A 25,351-nucleotide genomic window follows, 5' to 3' on the forward strand; every position below is an offset into this window, starting at 1 on the left:
AGCATTAATTTGCTTTGTTTTTTATTTTAATGATATTAATTTCAGTTGTAAATTTTATTCATTTTTCCATCTGCATTTTTTAGATCTCTTTGGTTACTTTTTCTAATTTCCCAAGGAGAAAAAATCATTTACTTTCTATCTTTTTCTCTAATTGATACATTTAAGTTTACATATATATATATATACACATATATATATATATATATATATATATCCTGTTAGCTTAAAAGTGTGCGTTCTTCACTGCCCTCCACTTCTAAGTTCTTCACAGCTTCCATCTGTTTTTCTTCCTGTGTGATTCCTACAATTTATTTTAAATAAATATGATGGGGTTAATTGCATTAACTTGATCTTGGCTATTATTAAAATTTTATTTCTCCCCCCTTTTCCTATCTTCAATCCACTCCATACTGATATTTCCTGGAATTTTGGTTTTAAAGTTCCATTTTTTAAGTTAATAATTATTTGTACTTTAGAGTAAATTTAAGTAATTTTTGCTTACTGATATTTCTTTCAATTAAATTACTTTTTCTTCTAGTTGAAGTACACCCTAAAGTAATTATTACAGAAATGGTTTTTATCTGGTACACTTTCTGAACTCTTCATATAAAAAAAACAAACAATTATATTCACACCTATAGTCTGTTATAGGAAATTTGTGGGGATATTTACTAAATACATCAAATATAACCTGTTGGAAATAACTTAAATGGTCTTTATCATGCAGGTGAATGAATGAATTTTATTAAAGCCACAAAAAAGAATGGCATGCATCCATTAAAAGAAACAAACAATTATATAAGCATTGACACGATTTCCAAGATATATTATCGTGAAACAAGCAAAGTTCAGAAAAGTCTATACCTTTTATGTTAAAAAGAAAACACGTAGTTCTATCTGCTTATTATATCTATGGGAAGAAATATAAGATGCTGACAATAGCTACTATTTCTGGGGCAAGAAACTCAGTAGATGGGTTCCAGTACAAGAAAGGAATAAATAGTTTTCACTAGATCACTTTTTATCTTAAGAGTTTTGCAGTATTTACATAAATTAGCTCTTCAGATATCATTTTGTGATTCCCTTGTGGAGGACAAAATTGATTTAGATGTTGATACTGATGATCTCACACATACACTTAAGAGGGTATAAAGAAAGTTATTAGTCACATAAAAGGACTTTTTGGGGAGAGCAGGATAAGCACCCAAGCTCAAATGGCTTGAGTAAAGGAAGTAGTTTTGGTTTATATTGTGTTAGGAGGTGGGCCTGAGGTGACGGTTCCTGTGAGCAGTTGAGGGGGTGGTGGATTAGGGCATGGGGGTGGGTTGTTACATGGCCCACATGTCAAGAGGGAGAGCTCCTGGGCTTTCTGATGGCTCTGCCCAGATGTGGGGCAAAAGCGGCTTAAAAGTTGTCAATTGCCCAACATCAAACATAAAGTCAGATTTTACAGGCATGAAATGTAGTAATTTATAAAATTAAAATAAAGCACAATAACCAAAAACAGCATTGTCTGTGAATGAAATAAGAACTTAAATTTAACTACTTATTCCCGTAATATCATATGAAAATTAAAGTACATTTTTCACAGGCAGGAGAAACCTCAGGCCCTCATACAGCACTGAAGAAGGCTGATAATTGGTTTTTCAATCTACAGGTGATGAGAAAGGAATTAATTCCAGAGATGAGCTCCAGGTAGTGACTGTCCAACAATAAGAAAGAAAAAGGGCTCTCAGAAATTGAAAATGGGGCTGTCCAGCAAGAGGGACCTACACGTTTCCTCAATGGTTCCTGAGTTTATTTGTTCTTAAAATGCACTTACTGAGATTCAATATTATCTGTGTAGCAGCTACTGTGCTCAACATCAGAGACACAAAAACAAACATTAAGAATTTAATTATGATTAGCATAGCAAGAGAATGCACAATGCATTTGAAAGATTTTTCTATCAAAATGGCAAATTTTATTTAAATACTACTTCATGGGGTAAGGATACGTTTCAATTGCTTGGAAAGTTCACTTATGTAAACTCTCTTATCCCCCATTTATGCTAACTAAAGAGGTTCTTACAAAATAAGAATAGATAAAAGGTAACGGATGAATGCGTTTCATATGCTAAAGAAGAAGTGGACCTCCCTGAAAGTATAACCCAGAACCATGGAGAAACACGGGCACAGGGCAGAAATTGACCACAGAGGCCCTTTAACATATCTTATAGCAGGAACTAAACTACGATACCTGTAGAGTATAGACAAGCTGCTGTAATGGAATTAGTTGAATAGGCAGAGTTAAGTAAATGTTATGGAGTCACCTTCTGACTTTTCCTCAACATGATCACCAGCCTCGTTACTAATGAGGAGTTTACTGAGTATGAGTCCTGAGTGTCTGTTCTGTGCCAGGTACTGCACCAGGCTTTGCAGATGTCATGGAAAAGAACAAACACACTAATCCTCTGTACTTTAGACCGGGGTGTCGCGGATTTAGCATTATTATGTCCTGATCTGGGTTCTCTACCATAAGTCTCAGGAATAAGGGGCCAGAATTGGATGTGGGACTGAGGTGGGAGAATATTCTTCCCTTGTTTGACAACCTGGTGTTTGAAGTATACTGCTTTAACTAAAACACAGTTGATATCATCGTCAAAGCCTTTTGTAGTTTTATTGGAAGATTAATGTACATTTAAAAATTTTTTTTGGTTAATTAAATGTCTTTTCTCTACACAGTAGTTGGTATGCATACAGGCTGGATTGCACTGGGCAGAGCATCGCAGTAGGGTAGACCATTTTTAGGGGTGCCAGTGAAGGTAAAAGTGGAGGCAATTCACCCAATTACCATCTAGATCCTTACTGGTCTGTAATCAAATCAAAGATGATGTTTCTGTTCTCTCTGTCACACCTTCTTATAAGTAAAAAGTATGCCCTTCACTTTATTTTACTCTAAGTACTCACTGTACTTTGTACTTTGGAAAGGAGTTCACATTATGAATCAGTCCATATTATTTAATATTACATAGGTAAACTCACATAAAGATTAGGAATTTTTGAATGTTATAAATTATTATTTACATGCGTTGCCCAGAGAAAATGAAATGTGTGTTCCTTTGAACAGTTGCTCCATTAATTTTAAAATTTACAATTTAACATTTTTTTCCTGATTCATTTTCACTTAAATTACCAAAATATAATCATTTAATAGCCATTTGGTCCCAGGATACTTTTAAATTTTTAGAGTCTTTTCTTTCAAGAGCAAGCAGCTGCATTTTGTCAATGGCAAGGAAATGAAATCACCAAAGAATTCAGATTTGATTCTGAAATTTGAGCTGCAACTAAAATTAGCCAAACAAATTTTCCCATCCTTTCTGGAAGCATGCTTACTGCCCTTCTAACTAGGTGAGGTTTTCCATTATTTTTAATTGAACAGTGCCCCAGTAATGCTTCCAATCCCACAATGGGTAAACAGAGAAAGAGGCGGACTCCACCTTTTTACAGAATGGCCTTGCCCCATACCACAAATGCTGTGTGCTTCAGGACTTTTGAACAACATCTGTTTAGGAATCCCACATTGCTAACAAATAAATATTTAAGTCTAGTTCTTTGGTATCTCCTCAAAACAACATACATGCATCAGGTCTCTCCCTCAATTGTGGCTCACTCTAGATTGCTGAGAAAATCTCCATTGCCCCAGAGATTAAGGGAACACAGAAACGACAAATAACAGTGTTGCTAAATACATAACATTCTGTTCCAAGCACAATAAGCAATTGGAACATTTTTTGTGTATTCTAAAATCTTTCAAGGGACCCAAAACACAAATGACATTTTAAGTCATTAAATGCCATAATTTTGCATTATCTCTAAGTGCTAAAGCACACATGAAGAGTTAGTAAGAAAGAGGGAGAGAGAAAGAAAGAGATGGAGGAAGTAAAGGAGGAAGAGAAAGATGAAAGGGGGTAGGGCGAGAAAGAGAAAAATTAAGAAAGAAAAATTACAAAATGACTAAATCATACTTCCATTAAGAATTCAGATCATGAGACAATGGTATAAGCAAGGTAGGGTTTATATCCAGTAACCAATGTCATTGAGAATCTTTGATTTCTGGAATCCAAAGGGATGTGCTCACCCAAATTAAACTAAACATATACTGGTGTCCTCTCATGTAGGCCCTGAAAGCAAAGGGTTATTGGCTTCCCTTGTGTTGAATCCAACTGTTAACAAGTATGTTTTGATGTTTCCGAGCTCTGTTTTATAAGTGGAACTTCAAGAAGTATTAAGTGGTAGCTGTTAGCAAAGAAATATTGCCTAAATTTTCACAATAGATATAGCTCTGTAAAGATGTGTGTCAGTTGATGTGTCCTGTTAGCAAATTTAATGTGGAACTAACATGGCATGCATGCATTTAGTTAATTCTCTGAACAACTGTTAAAAATAAAAAGAGTAGCTGAGAACACTCAAGTGGAAAGGTGAACTGTTTAATAAGGGTTTTCCTTAAATCAGTCAATTATACAAGCAATCATTTTTCCAATCATTTCTCCTCTTAGTCCTCTCCAAAGCTATTTCTCTCCTTGATCCCTTAGATCTCATGACTTAAGATGTAAAAGGGCTTTTAGTACCCCCCAAAAACTTTGGGTGAATAGGATGGATTTGCTGTTTTGTCTATGGATAACTGGTTTCCTTGAGTTAGGTACTAGTCAGAGCCTCAGCCTTCCGCTCCATGGTGATAAGGGCAGGGTGGGGGGAAGGCAACAGAATCTCTGGTTCCATCAAACAATATCTTACAACATAAAGAGGGCTCCGTGGTGGCCATGAGCTTATTTGATTTATTTCCCATAGATTACAGGTCAGTGAGCAGGGCCAACAAATAGTTTCTAGACTTCTCCTAGTTCTACTAATGCAAACCTATAATGTTAAAATAAAATCCTAAAGAACCCATTGACAGCACCAAATAGAACTGCCTGTGTATTAGCCATAAATTTGCAATTCATAATCATGTGCCCTCTTGTTTATTTTATTTTTCCATTTTCCAAAAATTTTAACATTGTTTTAACTATCACAGACTAAGGATTTTTGTTTTCTTTTCTCTTCTATACCTTCCCCCACTCTCATTCATTCTGGTTACATTTAAAGCCTGATTGATTTATGGTGCTTTTATTTTATTGTTTGTTTGTGTTGTTTGGTTGAGGTGTAGATAGTTATCCTCTTTTACTGGTTTACTTAATTGGTTGTTTCCATGGTAACATTTTTAGTACATTTTTTTCAGAAGGTGGAAGGATGCTTTGAGGCTTTTGTGTGGTGGTCTGTTAATCTTCAACAGACCTTAACAGGATTCCTTTGTGCCTTTTTCTCCCTTATTTTTCAGTGACTTGACTTCTTTAACCCTTAGGAGGCTAAGAACCGTTGCCTCTAAGCACCACATCTTTAGACAATGGTTGTTTGACAGGCATTGTGTGGTGCATGACCAAGAATCATTATCATGAGATGCAAAACAGAGGCTGTGAAAAGGCATCTAAAATGTGCGTGCTATAGTTATGAAGTTTACATAACATAATGTCGCAGTTTATTTTATATTTGGTTGTCACTCAAAGGAAGTGCAGATGAGTATTTTTTAAGGGTTTCTTTTTTTAATTAATTGCTGCTGAGTGACTGTTCTGGGTCAACAGTTGTTGGATTTTACCTGCCTTGGAAGGACTCAATTGAAAGCCTCTATGTTTCAGTTAAGGATATTGTGAGACAGGAGAAATTAAATCATTCATGAAACATATTTGGACATTTGTGCACTTAAAAATTCCACTCTATTAATGACAGCTCTAGAATCTGGAAATAAGTATAAAATATAGATGCTTAAAAACACAAATTTCAGACTTTAATATTATTCAAATATGGACTTTGTTCTCACCGCGTGTTTTATGAATATTGTTGAAATAATGCACGGTAGAATTTAACTTTTGTTATTTTTAATGACAACAAAAATATAATATATACTATACCCATCTCATCCTAGCTTCAAAAAGAACTTTCCATGGCTTCTTTATTAATCATGATGCACTTGAAGAGATTGCATGTAATTCAAGATTCAAATATGATCATGCAATATACTCTAGCTCTCTATCTTTCTACACTTCATATAGTGAAGAAAGTGAGAACAGGGCTATAAAATACTGACCCACCAAGGGTCAGTATTTCCCATTAAATATTTATATTTAATATTAATATAATCTCAATGCTGTGAAATGGAAAATATTTCAAAACAATTATCAAAATTATTCTTTCTTAGTTATCATGAATAATCTAAATACACAAGCAAAAGGAGACATGCTAAGTAATTCAATGTCTTAGTCAATTTCAGTAGTGGGTCTAGTCCTTTCCCAGTACTGGTTGGCCAAATAGGACTATAATTTATTACAATAGATTATAGGATCTCCAAATGGCTTTAAAGTGATTGATTTTATCCTAATAATTATATTACTACAAATCTTCTATCAAATTTACAGAATGTGAAAGTGAAGTGGGCTGATGCCCTGGCTTGTATAATTATTTAAGAAGTGATAAAGCTTCAGGGCTGCATCTCAATCAACAAGGAAGAGCAGAAGCTTCAGGGCTCTGTCCCCACACAGAAGCTTTGAGCAACTAGCAATAACTGACAGAAACACCTCTCTCCAAGTTCCAGAAACAGCTAAGGATTGTTGCAACAGACAAGTGCCAAATCAATAAAAAGGACACTTAAAAACACTAGGGTTAAAAAAAAAAAGGAGCAGGCCGTGGTGACTCAGTGGCAGAGTTCTCGCCTGCCATGCCAGAGACCCGGGTTCAATTCCCAGTGCCTGCCCATGCGAAAAAAAGAGAAAAAATCCCAGGGTCTCCTGGATCCCTGGCAAGCCTCTCTTTCACCACTCACTGGGTACCAAGTCAGGCACCGAACCAGCCTACATTCTCAGTGTAGGCCCTTAGTTCTTGTTCCAGAGGAAGAAGAGTAACCCCTCTGCACTTACTGCGTGCAAGAGTATATGGCCCAATAATCCGATGGTGGCTTGAGGAACTTGCCATCCCAGAATTTGCCCTGTGTATAGAGGGTAGCTTATAGAGCTTTCCTACAGAAAGCTGTAGGAAAGAAAAGTGGCTGCTTGGGACAAGGGGATTGCTGGCTACAGTATATAGTGTGGTGGCTGGAACCATGAGCAAACTGTTTCTGAGGGAAAATGGATATTCCTATTCATGTAAGTGGGGGAATTCTAAATTCCAAATGTGCATGCCCAAGACAATACACATGCACAGAAAGGACCATGGAAGCCCCTACAGTTTTATCTGAAACTATTCCCTAAATTCACTGTGGTGGTTTATAACTGCATGTACCCCAGAAAATCATGTTCTTAAAGCTAAACCATTCCTATGGGTGCAAACCTATAAAAAGTAAGACCTTTTGATGCGGTTACTTCAGTTAAGGCATGGCCCAGGGTGGGTCTTAATCCTCTTACTGGAGTCCTTTATAAGGCGTGGAAATTCAGCAAAGAGAGAAAAAGCCGCAGAAGCAAGAAGCTGAAAGTAATGAAACCTGGAAGAGAAAGTAGAAACCAGCAGATGCCATTATGTTACCTGGCATGTGGCAGAGTACTCAAGGATCACCAAAAGCCAATCTTTGGGAAGAAAGCATTGCCTTGATGATGTCTTGATTTGGACATTTGTTTCAGCCTCAAAACTGTAAGCTAATAAATTCCCACTATTAAAAACCAACTCATTTTATACTGTCTTCTTTCAGGAGTCAAGGAAATTAAAACACTTTTAAATGGATAAATTCTGAAGGACAGGACTCAAACAAGTAAATCTGCAAAGAATGGGTAAGCTGTTTTTTATATTTTGGTGCTACAAACAAAGGATAAGATTAGACATTAGAAACCATCAATGAGGAGAATCAAATCTAGGATATTTCAGACAAAGACTTTTCAAAAATGTCCTAAATATTCTTAGAGAGCTAAATGAAAGATAACTTACTTTATAAGAAGTAAAGGAAATTAGGAAAATGATAGCTGAACATAAGGAAAATACCAATAGAGAAATGAAAACTGTGAAAAGGAACCAAACAGAGCTGAGGTCCATAGTAACAGAGATGACAAATTCTTCACAGGGGTCCAATGGGAGATTGAAAGTGTCAGAAGATTAGTGAACATGAAGAAAAACAACTGAAACCATCTGAAGAGCAGAAAGGAAACCATGAAGAAAAGTTAACAGAGCCTGGGAAACCTGTGGCACACAGTTAAGCATATCAAAATGTACATTGTGGGAGTCTCAGAAGAAAGAGAAAGCCAGAAAAGGGCAGAAAGAATATTCTAAGGGATAATGGCTGAAAATCTCTCAAATTTTACAAAGACATGAATACATACATCTAAGATGCACAATGAACACTGAATAGGATGAATCTTAATAGATCCACAGCATGTCATGTTATAATCAAATTGTGGAATGCCAAAGGTAAAGAGAGAATTCTGAAAGCCACAAGAGAGAAACAACATGTCTTATACAAGGGAGTCTTGGATAAGATTAAGTTTTGATTTCTCATCGGAAACTGTGGAAGCAAGAAGGCAGTGGAAAGACATATATAAATTGCTGAGAGCAAAAAATTGCCAAACAGGAATTTCGCATCTGGCAAAGCAGTTTTTCAAAGTCCTTTGAAAGGACTTTGCCACGACTAGACCAACCATACAAAAAATGCTAAAGAGAGTTCTGCAGTTGAAAGGAAAGGACACTACACAATTGACCGAAACTGCATGAAGAAACAGAGCTTTCCAGTAAAGATATTGGCATGGATAAGTATAAACACCAGTAATAATTGTATTTTTTTATTTGTAACTCCTTTTTTTTTACGTCCTACAGTATTTAAATGGCAAAAGTGTAAAATATAATAGTAAATTAATTGCTTGGGACTCACAACATATAAATATGTAACTTGTGACAAGACCTACATAAAGGGGAGGGGATGGAAGAGTATAGGAACATAGTTTATATGTGCTATTGTACTTCAATTGGCATCAAAGCAAAGGAAATTGTGAGAGATTAATATGTCAGATTTAGCCCTCATGGTAACTATGAAGAAAATATCAGAGAATATGCAAACTCATAGGGACAGAAAGTGGAGTATAGTTTACCAGAGGTGGGGAACAGGGACAGTGAGGAGTTAATGCAAAATGAGTATAAGGCTTCTTTTGGGGGTGAAGGGAAAGTCCTAGTAATAGATGGTGGTAAGTGTACTGCAGCACTGTGAATAGAAGTAATCCCACTGAATGGTACACTGGGGATGGGTTGGGATGGGAAGATATATATATTGTACATGTTTCCATAATAAAATAAGAACGAGCAACTAAAGAGAATAATGACAAATGTAATACAAGATATTGGATGCGCTCTAAGAATGGATGAGAATAAGGCACAAAAGGACATTATTTGTACATAAGAAAAGTTTGAAATGTAGACTGTAAGCGTCATATCAATGTTAAATTTCTTGAACTTGATAACTGCACTTAAGGTGATGATGTAAGTGAATATCCTTTTCATAGGTAATGTACATGGAACTATAGTGTATTCAAGGAATATGATGCATGTGACTGTTCTCAAATGCTCAGAAAATACATGTATGTATGTATTATAGACAGAAAGATGGACAGTTTGATATGGCAGAGGTGACAAATATTATGTGGGTGTCTCAAAGGGGAGCTTTGTTGGCATCCTCTTTATGAGGTTTTTATTATTTTTACAACTGTCCTGAATTTGAAATTATTTCAAAATAAAAAGTTTTTTTAAAATAAGTGAATAGAGATGCTCTGAAAACCGTGAGAGAATTCTCACCCTTCTCCTTCCTTGTGTTCCTTAGCCATGAGACACCCCATTTGACTGATGAGTCATAGGTGATTGTGTTCTTGTGTGCCAGAGACTGTGCTGAGTATTTTGATTGCATTATGGCTTTTAGGATGGAAAGGAAGCCAGAAGATTAGCTAAGAACATGGACTTTGGAGTCAGACAGCCCTGAAGTTGACTCCTGCCTCTGCTCATTACCATTCATTCCCCCTTAGGCAAATGACTTAGCCTTGGTTTCCTCATCTGTAAAACAGGGATTAAAAAGCATCTACTTCACAGGACTCTCGTAAGGACTAAATGAGATCAGTGTGATTTCAGAAGGTTAGTTGTGCATGACCCTTTTCTGGTGTAAGGGATTAGTATTTTTGAGGTTCATGGTGGTAAGGAATAAAAAGGCAGATAGTGGCTCAATGGCAAGATAAAAGGATTATAGAAGAAAAGGATGGCAGGATAAGGGGCTTTTGCTATGAAAAAGTGCTTCCATGAATGGGGATGAGAGAAATGATTTACTGACTAGGATTTTTTAATTAGAAAATTAATTATAACTATAATAAAATTTAGGGGAGGGAGAAAATCCCTAGAATCAAAAATACAAGTCTGCTACAAAGAACCGTACTTAATATAGCATTATAACTGGTCACTAATTCACTGATTATATACTCTTGTAAGGTATGCAGTCCTAGTGCTTATTCCTATTTCCAGAGATTAAAGCCTGTATCATTAGTATGAAGTGGTCCCAATAGATGGAAATATGATTAACTCAAGAGATGCTGCCATCTGATGAGAAGGCTTCATATTATTTTCTTGGATCATAGAAAGGTGACGTTATTACTATATAGTTAATACTCAATAGAAGTTAGGAAAAGTGAAAGGCTTAGGATTATATTTGCACAAGTTTATAAAATTGGTAGGTGTTTGTACATTGAACTCTTAGAAAAATGCACAAGTGTACTAGACTAAGAATTTTGTTCTAGAGATCTCTTCTGCTATTTGCTTTTTAATATTGTTTTAGTTTGCTAGCTGCAGAATGTGATATACAAGAAACAGAATGGCCTTCATAAAGGGGGAATTTATTAAGTTGCAAGTTCCCTACAGTTCTAAGGCCATGAAAATTTCAATTAAAGTGAGTCTATAGAAATATCCAAATTAAGGCACCAACAAGAGGTTACCTTCACTCAAGTAAGGCTGATGAAGTCCAGGGTCTCTCAATTGGAAAAGCACATGGTGAACATGGTGACCTCTGCTAGCTTTCTTTCCAGGCTTCTTGTTTCATGAAGTTCCCCCAGGGACATATTCCTTCTTCATCTCCAAAGGTCTCTGGCCGTGTGGGCTCTCATGGTTCTCTCGTTCTTAAGCTCTTTCCAAAATGCTTCTTCTTTTAAAGGATTCCAGTAAAATAATCAAGACCCACCCAGAACGGATGGAGTCACATCTCCATCAAATCAAAAGTTAATATCCACAATTGGGCAAGTCACATCTCTGTGGTGACAATCTAATCAAGTTTCCAACCTAGAGTGCTGAATAAGGGTTAAAAGAAAAGTCTGTCTCTACAAAATGGATTCGGATTAAAGCATTTCTAGAGTATATGATCCTTTAAAACCAGCACAAACATCAGCACCATAAGTGTTTTTCAAATATGAAAAATTATAAAATACTATTTAAAAAGTATATTTAATGCACATTGTAGGGAATTTATAAAATATATATTTATCTTTAATGTCCTAATTATGGTTTCTGCTCTTTTAAAATTTATTTAGGCATACAAAACTTTGAAATCTGTTCTATAACTACTTGTTAAAAAATAAAAATAAAATAAAATAAAATTTATTTAGGTTCTACAAACAATCATATGGTAGTTTCCTTATGAAATTTACATTTTACACTCAATATACTGCAAAAACTTCTGGTATCATTATATTCTTCTAGAACCATGATATAAATGGTTGCATTTTATTGCTTTTTATGAAACAGTCACTGATTCAGTCCCCTAAATTTTTATATTGGGTGATTTTTCCATATTATTTCAAATTTTTCACTATTTGAAATAAAATTTTTGCAGCTAAATGTTTATACTAATCAACCATTATTCCTTTGCATACATTTCTGCAAGTTATCTTGGTCAGTCAAAGGGAATACAGATTTCCATGAGTTTTACTATATGGTTGTGCTGGTTTGAAAATATTATGTACCACCAAAAACCATGTACTTTTAATCCTAAACTAATCTTGTGGGTGGAGGCATACTGTGGGTGGAACCTTTTGATTCATGGAGATGTGACTTACCCAATTGTGAGTGGGACGTTTTGATTAGATGCAGATATGACCCTGCCCATTTGACTTGGGTCTTAATTAATTTAAACTGAACTCCTTAAAAGAGCTGACACAGAGAGATAAAACCAAGACATAGACATTTGGAGATACAGAAGATGCCAAAAGTCCCAGAAGATGCTAGAAACTGAGAGAGCCATTTGAAACCAGGAGCCAGGGGGGAAGAACAGCAGATGTTGCCATGTACATTCCTTGGACAGAGAAAACTGGCTTGTCTTCTGAGAAGGTATCCTCTTGGTGCCTAAATTTGGACATTTTCATGGCCTTAGAATTGTAACTTGTGACTTAATAAATCCTCTTATAAAAACCAATACTAAGTAATGGGTGGGCAACCGTGGTTCACTTCCCAGAGCCTGCCCATGCAAAAAAAAAAAAGCCAATCCATTTTTGGTATATTGCATTCTCGCAGTTTTAGCAACCTGAAACAAAGGTGTTATATTTGCAAACGTTTAATTTATAAGTAGTTCACAATTTGAGAACTTATTTCTCCATCAGTATTAATTGCAATATTTTGCTTCCAAATTTTGGTTGGCATGACCATTCTCAAGGGAAAAATGTGTATTAACTTTTCAGCAACACAGTGTGTTATCCTCTGAAGATCAAAGGGATCCAGAAAAGACACCAGCATTGCTACTGGAAACTACAAGACAAAAACTAGTGTGAGAGCCTCAGGTGGCATTATTTTTACAAAGTTGAATGCCTGGTTGTTTAAACCCAAAGGGAAGGGTCAGAACAAATAGCACTCTCCACATAGTCACTTTCCCTAAAAGCACACTTTTCTCAATATTTAAGGAAATAACTTAGAGAATATCAAGGTCGGTATATTTTGCTCTCCACTTACCAGTGCCTCCCAGGCATAACTGTAGTGACCTGTGAACTAAGCGATGGTAAGTTTGGAAGCTCTGTTCAGTATTGAATACCAGAAGCCCTTTTGACACTGTGACCTTGGAGTGCCCAGGGACAGGAGCCACAGCAATGCTGGCCATGTAATGTGATACATGTGAACTGTGATGTGTGTGGCATGAGGGGATTGAAAATAGACTTTGATAGTGTCATTTATCTTGGCTAAAAACATTGCTAACAAAATGCATCATATTTTATAAATTTATATGACCACACAATAGCATCATCTTTTAACTACCTGGTATGTGAATTCTGGGCAGGAGTGTATACACATCCATGTTTTGAGAAAAACTGATATGGGTGGGCTGGGCTGAAGATTTAAGAAATTCCATCCCTTGGGGTTAAAAATCATCTGTTCCCAGCAAAATTCAACTTTGAAAATTTTCCTTTTCTAAGGGAGGGACAGAGCAGGAGGAAACTGGTAGGGAGACCGACTTTAAATGACTTATAAAAGGGCCCAAGAAAAGACATTTTGGACATCAAAAAGCTCTTACAAAACAGGCTTTTAATGATTTAAGTGTTACATGAATCAAAACCATATGGATGATGTTTTTCTTTTAAAATACCATTGGGTTCAAAAATTAAGGGGAGCAGAAAAAAAAGAAAAGTGGACAAGTATGGCTCAGCAGGCAGAGTTTTCGCCTGCCATGCCAGAGACCCGGGTTTGATTCCCGGTGCCTGCCCATGCCAAAAAACAAAAAAAAAGAAAAGAAAAATTAAGGGGAAAAGCAAATGGCAGAAAAGTTTTAGATTTGGTGGATGAGCAAAACCTTTCAGAAAATAGCTTGCAAAATTTGAGACAGCCCAGTTGCATTTGAGGTGGCCACGGCAGGCCAGGATGATGACAGAAGGAGCCCTGCACATTAGCTAATCAGCCACATAGGATGACGAGTAGGTCCCATGACTGCTCCTCACATAATATGTGATTTGATACAGGATCCGTGGGGGTAGTTTGAGGTGGGAAAGGGGAGGCTGTTATGGAGAGAACATAGGTAACATTTTCAGACATCCATCTATCTGGAAATCCAACATCCAAGTTACCACAAAGGGAGGAAGCAGATGTGCTATCATTCACCTCGTGGAGAAATTGGATTTACTTGAGGTCTTATTCACGTATGTATGTGGCATCTCCCATATTTCATTTGATTTGCAAGCTCTCACCATCTGGATGCAAAGTAATAACATGTCATGTGTTTTATTTTCTGTTCTAGGTCATTTCTTATTTATGCTCTTTCCATAGTGCACAAGACAGCAACAGAAGTAAACTTGTCATCTGAAGTTTGAATCATTAATATATGATAAATATATGCTGATGCTTATTTACTGTCTTCATGTATTTGGAGATATTACATACCAAAGACTGGAAAACTTTGAAAGAAAACCAGGATGACTTACCTATTATCACAGTATTACTTTTTCTATTGCTGCTCAAAGGATTTGAGACTCGGCAGCAGGCTGGTATCATCTCCAAAGCAGTAGTACCTTCTCTTAGGATAATCAAGACTTCAAATGTGTGGTCAGTATTATTAGTCAGAATTGCATCCACAGACTCTGATCACCTGTCGAAAAGGAATCCCCTTTCCAAGTTTATGTTTAATAAGACCCTCTTTTCTTGCCCATGGAAGTGGTTACCAGAGGGACATAAGCATTCTTGTGGAATCCTACATACTTATGGTCTTATATTTAGATTATTAGGCAGAAAAAGGGATAAGCACATCCATTTTAGAATCTATCCTTTCCTAGTAAAGTTTATTGCCTGAAAATTCAGCACTTGACACCAGCAGTAGACAATACAATAATTGGCACAACCTTTTATTAATTCCTTACTCATCTTTGCTCTTCAGTTGATTCCCAACTCAATTTTATTGCTTTTTAGCAATATTTATAGAAACACATAAAATATTAGGACTGGAGTATCTGGTTTCTTTTTCAGGCCCATCATAAGTATTTGATGTTCTTTTCCTCCCACTCTACTATTCACCACCTCGTGGAGAACCTCGATCAGTGTACCTCTCTTTTCTCACTGACCACTTTCCATTCTTCTTTCTTTCCCAATCCAGCCCAGATGCAATGTTGGCATTCAAAACTAGTATTTAACATCTTCAACCTTCCCACCCTTCATTCCATTCCTCCACTCAGTTCCTGATACATTTTCGAGAAAAATCCCAATTCTGTGTTTTATTTTCTATTCCTAACTTCAGTACACTGTTGAAGACAATTACATAGTGGGTCGTATGGCCATCATACCTTGTTGATGGTCTTCAGGTTCTGTCTTCCTCTCTGTTCACCAATCTTTGAACTTGGACTGAGCTGGCTTCTATTCTTGTTTTCCTTAGGAACTGTGACCTACCTCTATCTGTTGCCCATCCTCTCTACATAGATATTAATCTCCATCTGTCCCGTCCTTGTCTGCAATGTCAGAGGATAAGATGCTAAGATGCTCTCTGTCTCCTGTTCAGTGCAAATATCTCCACATCTTCAGGACTGCCCTTGATCCCATCTGCTTTCCTTATATCAATCAAACATAATATTTGCTGCTCTATCTACAATGATCCTTTCTGTTTTGGTTTCTTTCCCTTGGCCTAAATAAGTATCCAAGTCTTTGTATATTTAAAAAACAAAATAAAACAGTAGCATTACACGTCCCTTGAATCATGTGTGTTCTGTGAGTTAGGCCTTCAACATCTTTCTTTTGTAGTAAAACTTCTTGTTAATGCCATGGCAAGTGTACTAGTCAGGGTTCTCCATAGAGACAGAATCGTCAAGATATAAGCATGTAAATATTAAATTATAAGCATTGGCTCATACCACCATGGGAATTGGCAAATCCTAGCTCCATCAGACAGGTAGAAAGTTGGGAATCTGATGGTGATGAATTCCTCAGAAGCTGGCTATCAGGAATTGGGACAGAAATTCTTCTCTTTTTTCCTGCTGACATTGTAGGTTCTCCCTTTAAGGCCTTCAATTGATTGGATAAGGTGGCCTCTCTCATTGCTGGAAGGCAATCTCCTTGATGCAGTCAACTGACTAATGATTTAAATCCATGAAATACTCTCAGACTGAGTAACAGTCAGGCCAGTGCCTGCCTAACCAAACAACTGGACACCACAACCTAATCAGGTTGACACTTGATATTAACTATCAAAGCAGTACTCGACTAATTTCCATTCTTTCTCTCCATGAGTCCCTCAAACTGGCTTCAGCCTACAATGTTTACTATTTTTGGAAAAGTCACCAAAGATCTTCCTTTTTCTTCCACTCAACAATACTGCATCAGCCTTGTAAGACCTCCTGCCACATTTGATACTATGGACATTCATTTTGCTTTGAATCACTTAGTTGTCTTGGTTTCCTTTAAAGTACTTTTTAGTCCTCAGTGACCTAGTTCTCCTCTTTCCAAGAGATTCTTCAGCTTTGCCATAGTCAATTTGTTTTATTTGTAGTAGTTATGTTCCATAAAAGTCATTGTGAACACTGAGTAACAAATACTGAATCATTATTTCTAAAGGTAAAGTCCTTGTAAGACTCTCGTAACAACCTTTCATCTCTACACAACCTTAATTTATGGATGTTTCTGTTTTAAAGGCATTTTATTGAATATATATCATTGATTCCTTAACATTGAACTCACAGCCAACAGCACCTAATTCATGCTTGAGTGACGTTTATCTAACACATGTATTTTCTCTTTAAGGCACATCACAGCCTTCTTGCACTTAACACTAAACAACGTTTCAGTACTATGCTTGGGGGCCAATTTAAACTAAAAGCACAAAAATGTAAAAATCATAGCACTACACAAACCGTGAAAAGGACACTTGTTTACACTCTGAAAACTGAAACAAGATGGCAGAATAATGCCTTGTTTGACCTCAGCTGGAAATGTGTGGGTCAAGTGACTCAAAATTTTTGCCACTCTGTGCATGTCTGCAAATAAATGTGAACGCATAATGAGTATTGATTTTGGGAACAGGTACATTTTAGTGAGTAGGTGTGCCAGTTTGAAAATATTATATACCCCAGAAAAGCCATGTTTTAATCCTGATCCAGTTTTGTGGGAGCAGCCATTTCTTTTAATCCCAACTTGATTAGATTATCGCCAAAGATGAGACGCTACCAATTGTGGGTGTGGCATTTGATAAGAGGGAGGTGTGACTCCACCAATTCCTGATGGGTCTTGATTAGCTTACTGGAATCCTTTAAAAAAGGAAATGTTTTGGAGAAATGACAGATCAAAGAGAAATGACAGAAGTGACAAAAGCCTCAGAGTTGACAGAAACTTCAGAGCAGAGCCAACATGTGGAGAACAGAGACATGATATCTGAAGATGTTTGGAGCCCAGCAGACATTGCTATGAGATGTTAAGCAAGCCAGAACCTGGAGAGAGACAAGGGAAGCTAAGAGATAAAAGCCAACTCTAGAGCAGCAGAGTGAGGAACCCCTACAGGGACAGAGGCTGAAGTCATTGGAGCCCAGGAGCAAGAGACCAGCAGATGCCAGCCACGTGACTACCAAGCTGACAGGGCTGTTCTGGACACTATCAGCCTTTCTTGAGTGAAGGTAAACTCTTGTTGGTGCCTTAATTTGGGCACTTTCACTTCCTTAGAACTATAAACTTGTAACTTATTAAATTCCTCTTTTTAAAGGCCATTCCATTTTTGGTATCTTGCATTCTGGCAGCTTTCAAACTAACACAGTAAGTAAATTCTTAAATATAAAATCTGTGAATAATGGCAGTGAACTATATATGTCTATTCACTACTTTTCTCTAGTTAGATACTCCTTGTCCTATCTCTCCTGTCTCTCTCCAGGTTCTGGCTTGCTTAAAATCTCATGGGAGTTAACCATCACCTATTTCCTGACAACATCCAATTCCAAGTTTTCTGGCCTATCTTAACTTTATTTTCACATATCCATGTTATTACTCATCTCTCTGTTTCTTCTCATGCTATTTTCTCTTCTCCTGCTTAACCCTAAACAGGAACCCTAAACATTTTCTCTGCAAGTAAGATTTTTCTGAAACACCTGATTGCCAGTTACCATCTCCCACGCTCCTCTGTTCCATGTCTCCATCGGTGTACTTCTCTCTGCTTTCCCAATGTCATACGGAAAGTATTTGGTCTGTTCCTCCTTTCTCACTACTTGGTGCACCCCCAGAGAATAGAAAGTGTCTTAGGAATCAACCTAATCCCAGCACATTGTATATATGACTACCTAGTAAAGAGTAATTTAGGGGAAGAAATACCAGTTTATTTCCTTAACTGATAAGGACTTATATCACATAGATTTTTATGACTGCAAAATATTGAAATAGTTTAAAATTTGTTATTTTTAGTGAATTATTTGTCTAAACTAGATATACATTGATCCTTAACACAACAGGCACTCTTTCACAAGTATTTCATGATTTCTATAAGTGGTCAAATTTGGGGGGCTATTTCCTTTTGTTCAAGTTGATTTGTTTCCTTTCCTCTTTCATTGCCTCTGAGGCATCTCCCAAGAACACCCTAATTCATATCTTAATACTACCTTTAAACTTATAATTTAATGCTCTCTATTTAACAGTTATCTTGTTTGTTGGTTTGAAGCTGTTATATGCCCCCAAAAAGGACATATTCTTTTAATCCACCTTGTGGGTTAAACTTTTTGATTAGGTTATTTCAGTTAAGGTCTGTTGTAGTATGCTGGTTTGAAACTTTCATGTACCTCAGAAAAGCCATGTTTTAAGCCTGATACAATCTTATGGGGCCAGACCTATAGCTTAGGGTGGGAAACTTTGACTGGATTGTTTCCATGGAAATGTGACATATCCAGCTGTAGGTATGAACTTTTGGTTAGACTGCTTCTATGGAGATGTGACATACCCAATTTTAGGTATGGCCTTTTGATTAGAGATATGACTCCACCCATTCAAGGTGGATCCTAATGAGTTCAGTGGAGTCTTTCAAAAAGAGAAACATTTTGGAGAAACCTCAGATGCTGATGCTTGGAGAATAGTTGCTTCAGAGCTGACAGAGACATGATGTTTGGAGATGCTTGGATTGCCCACAGAGAGAGCACATATCCAGAGAGGGGCAAAGCCCTGGAGATGTTGCCCTGTGCCTTCCCATGGGATGCAAAGCAAGACAGAACCCAAAGTTGTTTCTTGGAGGAGCTAAGTGAAGGTCCACAGATGCTTAGAGAGGAAATTACTGCATCAAAAACTGGAAGAACAGAATCCGCAACAGGACCAGCAGACGCCAGCCATGTGCTTTCCTATGTGACAGATATTGGCCTTTTTTGAATCAAGGTTTCTTTTCCTGGATGCCTTAGTTTGGACATTTTTTTCTGGCTTTAGAACTATAAACTTGCATCTTAGTATATTCCTTTTTTTAAAAGCCATTCCATTTCTGGTATATTGCATTCTGCCAGCTTTAGCAAACTAAAACACCCAGGGTAGTCTTAATCCCCTTACTGGAGCCCCTTCTAAGAGATTAAATTAAGAGATGTTCATAGAGAAACTAAGAGAAGACCCACAGAAGCTGAGAGAAGAAATGACTGGAACCAGAAGCTGAAAGCAATGAAACCCAGGAGAGAAGGAGCAGTAGATGCCGGCCTTCCCAAGTGACAGAAGTGTCCCAGAGGCCAGCAACCTGTCTTCAGATTCCAAGCATCATCCTGTTGATGCCTTGAGTTGGATATTTTCACTGCCTAAGAACTGTAAATTTGTAAGTTAACAAATCATTGCAGAAGTCATCCCATTTCTGGTATAAAGCATCCAGCAGATTTAGCAAACCAAAACATCCTGCTATGTAGCTTTCCACAAATATATATATATATAGTAATATATTGTGTGTATATATATATATACACACACACATATATGTATAGTAATATATTGTGTGTATATATATATATAATATACATATATATACACACATATATATATATACTTGTGACTATTTGAACTTTGTAGGTTTTATTTTATTTGTTTTGATTTTTTTCTTTCCCCTATCCCATGGGGGCACATACTCATCTATATTGGTTCTTCCCTGAATCCTAAAAACCACTTGGCTGGCACATTGAAAGAGCTTAGATCTTTACCAAATGAATAAAATAAATGAATGAGTGAAGGGAGGATAATTTAGTGGGGGACTAAGGTTACCCAAGGTGAAAATGCAACACACTGAGTGAAGGCCAAAAAGTCACTAGGCTTGGAAATTGACCTAACTGTAAAAAAGATAAACAAAACACTTTGGCCCAGTTGTGCTCTTGGGTCAGCAAAGAGCTTAAGTGGGGTTTGTGTTGTTTACAAGAAACAGAGCCAAAATGAATCCAACCTTTTTTTTTCAGTTTTCAAACTTTCTCTTTATTATGTGGAATCAAGTCCCCATTGAACATTTCGGCCCCCAGCCCCCAAATAATGCTTAAAACAAGAAGTAAAGCCCTGTACTATCTAATAGTATGAACAGAAAGGAGGGTTGTTAGACATGTTGCATCTCCTAAAGGTTTGGCCCATATATTTACAGGATCTTACATTTGGCCTTTTCCTCTATTTGCCTTGCACTTTGCTGGGTGAGGTGAAAGAGCTGAACTTTAACAGGTCAGTCAGGCTACAGTTGAAATTTCATAAAGGAGTCCAAAGAAACAAGTTTAAGGCACTTTCAGGAAGGTTTTCAGTGCCAGGCTAACATGCTTGGATGTTTTATTTTAGGACATAAAATTTAGAAACATGTTAGAGTTATATATCAACTATGTATTTCAGGAAAAAAAAAGCTTCATTTCTAGATTGAAAATCGAATTGTAGTTTTACAGAAAACAAAGATAAAGAAAACAATTGGGAGGCTGAAGCTCTAATCTTTTGCTTTAGGTAATAAAAATTAGAATTAGTACATTTATCTATTCTCATTACACAGGGGACTATTAAATAAATAAATAAATAAATAAATTGAAATGGGAAAAGAGAAAATCAGGAACAGGAATTAGAGATACAAAACTCACTTGGGAACAGAAGATATGTTCATTGTATGTATGTATAATTTTTACAAGATGATTGTAAATCAGGCATAAATTTTCTTTGGAGCATCCTGGAAGCCAGAGTAAAACGGGAAACATAATCACTTACATAACGTATACTGCACATATAATAACAACAGTTAATATTTATTGTAGTCTAACTTTGTGCCAGACACTGTTTATATGCATAATCATTGTCTCATGTTCTTCAGAGACAAATCTATTGGCTAAATCAGCTGATAAAAAGATCTTCCACACCGAGGAAGTGCAAATTTATGCTGAAAAACCTCCCCTTTTTTTTTCTATAGAGAATAATCAACCAAAATTAAACTTTTAAATTCTTGATTTAAGGCAGCCAGACTGTTTCAACAAAGTTGCCAAATATTTTTAACCGAAAGGAAGCATTGTAAGATATGACAAACAGGAAAGCTAAACAAAAGTCAACAGTGTTGCAAATCATACATTTATGGGAGGAAACAGCTCCAGCTCTACAGCCAAGCTTAGAGCTTAAACCTGCAAGACAGACAAATATGAATAAGAACTGGGCAAGATGCTGCATGCTGTTGCCTGCTGCCAGGTCAGTAGGGCTTGGGCCTGGGCATGCCAGCAGTCACGGGGTACAAGAACCTGTCATGGTGGCCTTCAGGGAGTGAGCGAGAATACTAGCCAGTTAGCTGTGTTTTCACAGGCTCACAAAACTTGGAGAATGCTGTACATGTCCTTGATGTCAAATTCAAATAACGTACTACACTATGCCAAATATAAAGCTCTGGAAATTAGTGATGTGGAGACAACATCCTCATCGTCTTTGGATGAATCAATGAGTGTTTTCATGGTTCTTTCTTAGCACACATGTTGGCATATATCTTAATGAAACCTTGATCCAGTGACAAAACCTAGACGATCCAGGGGTGTCAGCCATTCAAATGCTTGAGGGCCAAGGAAGGAACAAAAATGAATCACTGCAATTTAGGAATGAGGGCCCAGTGACAAGGGAGCTCCCCCCATTCCTGCCAATACCCAGAGAAATTGGAAACCAGGCCAATGCAATTCTCTATCAGCTGAAATCCTCAGTTTAGAGCTCTCCTCAGATGAAAGCAACTTCAAAACCCTCTGAAGACAAATATCTAAGAACTGAATTCTCTAAAAGAGCTTTTAATAAAAGTTGGACAGCAAACCAGTAAGAGTAAAGATTTCAGGTTTCTGTTGCTGATTAAGGATGGATAGATGATCACTCAAACTGACAACAGATTTGACATCTTTCGTGAGAACTGAAGAGGCGCCAGGACTTACCTGAACCAAGATCAACCATCTCCAAATGAAGCTAAGTATAGAGAGCATCTGAAGGTCAGGCCTGGATTTCCTTCACCTAACTCCAGTCTTGTGCCAGCAAATGAATAAGTAAATATATCAGAAGGGATTCAGTCAGGGAATTAGAGCCACCCTAATGTTAATGGTGTAAGGTGTTTTTTTTTTTTTTTTTTTTTTATAGGAAGTGGACCTTAAATAATTGTGGGAAAAGCAGGGGAAGGGAAGGTATACAGGGGGCAGTTGGAAGACCAGAAGGAAAGTCCCTGGCAGTCTACTGGAAGCACTGGGATGGGGCGATAATTCGATCTTTCAAGGAAATCTGAGAAGCTACGCACATCCATTGAGAGGTCCAGGAGGCTACCATGTATAAGTTGCTGCTGCTTCTGTGGACCCACAGGCAAGCATCTCATGGTGGGCCTGGGCCTCTTTTGGTCAGCCCTTAAATCAGGAAGAAGTCAGGAAGAACTGATTGTGAATTGGAGAATAGCAAGGCCAAGTCAGAACCTCCCACCTCTGCTTCTCTCTGCACCATATCTGATTGCATAAAGTCCTTCAGAATTCAGTGGCTCCTGCTTCATTTCTTCTGGCCTGCTCTAATCTGGAACAATAGAGGGAAGGGGGTTCTGGGAAGTATATTTCCCAGATCAACCAGATGAACAATGGAGCAAACCAGCACAGTGAGTGTGAAGACTTCAATTTCTATAAAAGAGGCCAACCTCATTTTAGCCTGGAACATTCCCAAACCATTATGACCTCTGGGTTATACAGGAAGTCTGGGAAAAAGGGGAAACGGTGGCTGGAAAGTTAGATAGACTTGGTTAGATAGACTTGATTACTCTATTGCCTTAGAAAAGACACTTAACCTCTCTGATTTGCAGTTTCTCCATCAATGATGTGAGGCTAGCAAGACCAACAACAAAGCGTTGCTGTGAGACTTGGACACAAGGTTGGGAAAGTATGGAGTATGAGAACATGGCTGGTCTGTGGGAGCCCAGATTAGAAGTTTAGCTTATTCACAGTTGCAATCTCTTGGATCAAGCAAGGTATCTGACACCAGAGTAGGCATGTATTGTTCAAAAAATCATTTTATTATTGTTATTATTTGTAATAGTAAGGAGTCTCTGGAACACACATGAACGTTTAAGAGGATGGATGGAATAGTCAATGGGATCTTTGCTGATCCTTTCGGAGGCAGACAAAATAAATTCTCTCAAAGGCTTGTGTACACTAGAACAGTTTAAGAATAAATTGGGTTTTAGTCTTGTAATTAAAAAGTCTGGGAGGCAATATAACGATTCTATAAGAAAGCATTCATTTTTCCAAAAAACTACACAGTGTCCTGTAATCCCCCTCAAGGTACATCATCATTTTCACCACCATTTAGCATCCCATTTCTGAGCAGAATCCAGCTTATGTCCAGTAAGTGGAAAGCAGGCACACTGACCACACACACTGTATCCTCTTCCTTGAACACATACACACACTGGCCTCTGGTAAGAGGCAGGGCATGAAGAGGAAAAAACAGAGATGCATTCCAAAAAGGCATGAGCTAAACAAAACTCAAGTCCACAAGGCAAAGCCATCAGGAAATCAGTTAACATATTTTCCCCCCATTCAACAAAAGATAGCAGGCACTTGTCTCAATATCTCCTTTCATCCGTGAAAGCTTTAAAATTGATTCATGGTTTCATAACTACAACAAAGTAACCTTGGACAGATTAAAATCAAGGCTTTTTAAAATTTGGATATCAACAGCAAGGATCCCACCCAGGTCTTGCTAAAAACGGCTTTGGCTGACGTTACGAAATGCTTCCTCAAGCTCTCCTCCAGCCAAATGAGAAGTCGTCTGGAAAGGATTCATCCTTTTAGTGTACACAGAAGATCTTCTTCTTGGATCTATAAACTAAGTCTTTAAATTCCACTGTAATTACTCCAAAGACATAAATAGAGCCGATACTATTTCTGGCATCCCAGCTGGCCCTTTAGACAAGGTACACAGCATTTTCAAATAAAGCTTCCACAAAATGTGTAGGTATTCTAGCAACAGACAGATGTCTGGAAATTCTAAAATGTAGTGTCTAAAAAGAATGGCTTCCAAAAATGCTAGTGTGTCAAACGGCCCCTTTCTTCATTTTAATTCTTGTACCAGTTGTTAGGATTGAGTTTCTTAGTAAGGACTGAAGCCGATTCAGTTTTCAACCACTAACCTGGCTCTCTCAAAGTTCTGTACACTGAAACAACTCATTGAAATACTCATACAATAATTTTTATTAAGGAGATGTAATTGTTCCCAGAATCACTCTGTAGTTATTAGCCAGTGCAATTTAAAAGCTTCATCTCAAAAGCCAGAATCTCACAATAGCATCTTAGTATGGACTAGAACCAAAATCATTTTCATTTTAAACATGAACACCATCTATATCTGGAGTTCTTATCAGATTTCAACATGGACACTTTTCTCATTCTTTATGGGCAGATTTGGCTTTCATTTAGGAGAAAAGTTTTAGAATCCTGGGTCATCCCATGTATTTATTTCCTCTTCAGTGTTTCTGGTCACATTTGTTTGCCCTCTGAAACTTACTGAAATCTGAATTCTGATGGCAAAGGCCAATGCCCCCCAAATCAGCGGGTTTAGTTTACAGAACCTGTAATTGTATCTAATTGATTTATTAATAATAAAAAAAAAAGAGCTGAGAAGCAGCAGTTTGTTTCTCTTTTATTGTTTAGCTGTGGGCATGTATCAATTGTTCTATGCCTTAGTTTCTTTATGTGAAATAATTTAAGGCAGCCATTGCCTGAAACTCTAGTTTGGAAGGGATAGATTCTGGATGGATAGGTGTGGTAGTCATTAGTGAAGTAAGTAGTCCCAGCTTTCTGCTTCATAAGCCATGATAGTATTGTACCTTCTGGCTCCCTTGTGGCTGGGTGGGGTCATCGTTTGACTAATGAGTCATGAGCATAAATAACGTGTGTCCC

At 37.3% G+C, this 25,351-nt stretch overlaps 2 long non-coding RNA genes across 4 annotated transcripts in view; one reads left to right on the forward strand and one right to left on the reverse strand.

The window, feature by feature from the left end:
• LOC143649275 (uncharacterized) overlaps window positions 1-25,351 on the reverse strand; it is a 53,669-nt gene that overhangs the window by 18,178 nt on the left and 10,140 nt on the right. The gene's annotated exons all lie outside the window — the stretch shown is intronic.
• Window positions 1-25,351, forward strand: part of LOC143649262 (uncharacterized) — a 43,726-nt gene that overhangs the window by 11,475 nt on the left and 6,900 nt on the right. For 2 of the 3 annotated variants that reach the window (XR_013158938.1, XR_013158937.1), the window contains exons 3-4: window positions 14,281-17,629; window positions 17,716-17,765. This is a non-coding gene — a long non-coding RNA (uncharacterized LOC143649262). Of the gene's footprint in view, window positions 1-7,749; window positions 7,829-8,115; window positions 9,265-14,280; window positions 17,630-17,715; window positions 17,766-25,351 lie in introns of those variants that run through there. The other variant, XR_013158939.1, reaches the window with a different exon arrangement.

This window comes from Tamandua tetradactyla, chromosome 1 (assembly GCF_023851605.1).
Source record: "Tamandua tetradactyla isolate mTamTet1 chromosome 1, mTamTet1.pri, whole genome shotgun sequence".
NCBI lineage: Eukaryota > Metazoa > Chordata > Mammalia > Pilosa > Myrmecophagidae > Tamandua > Tamandua tetradactyla.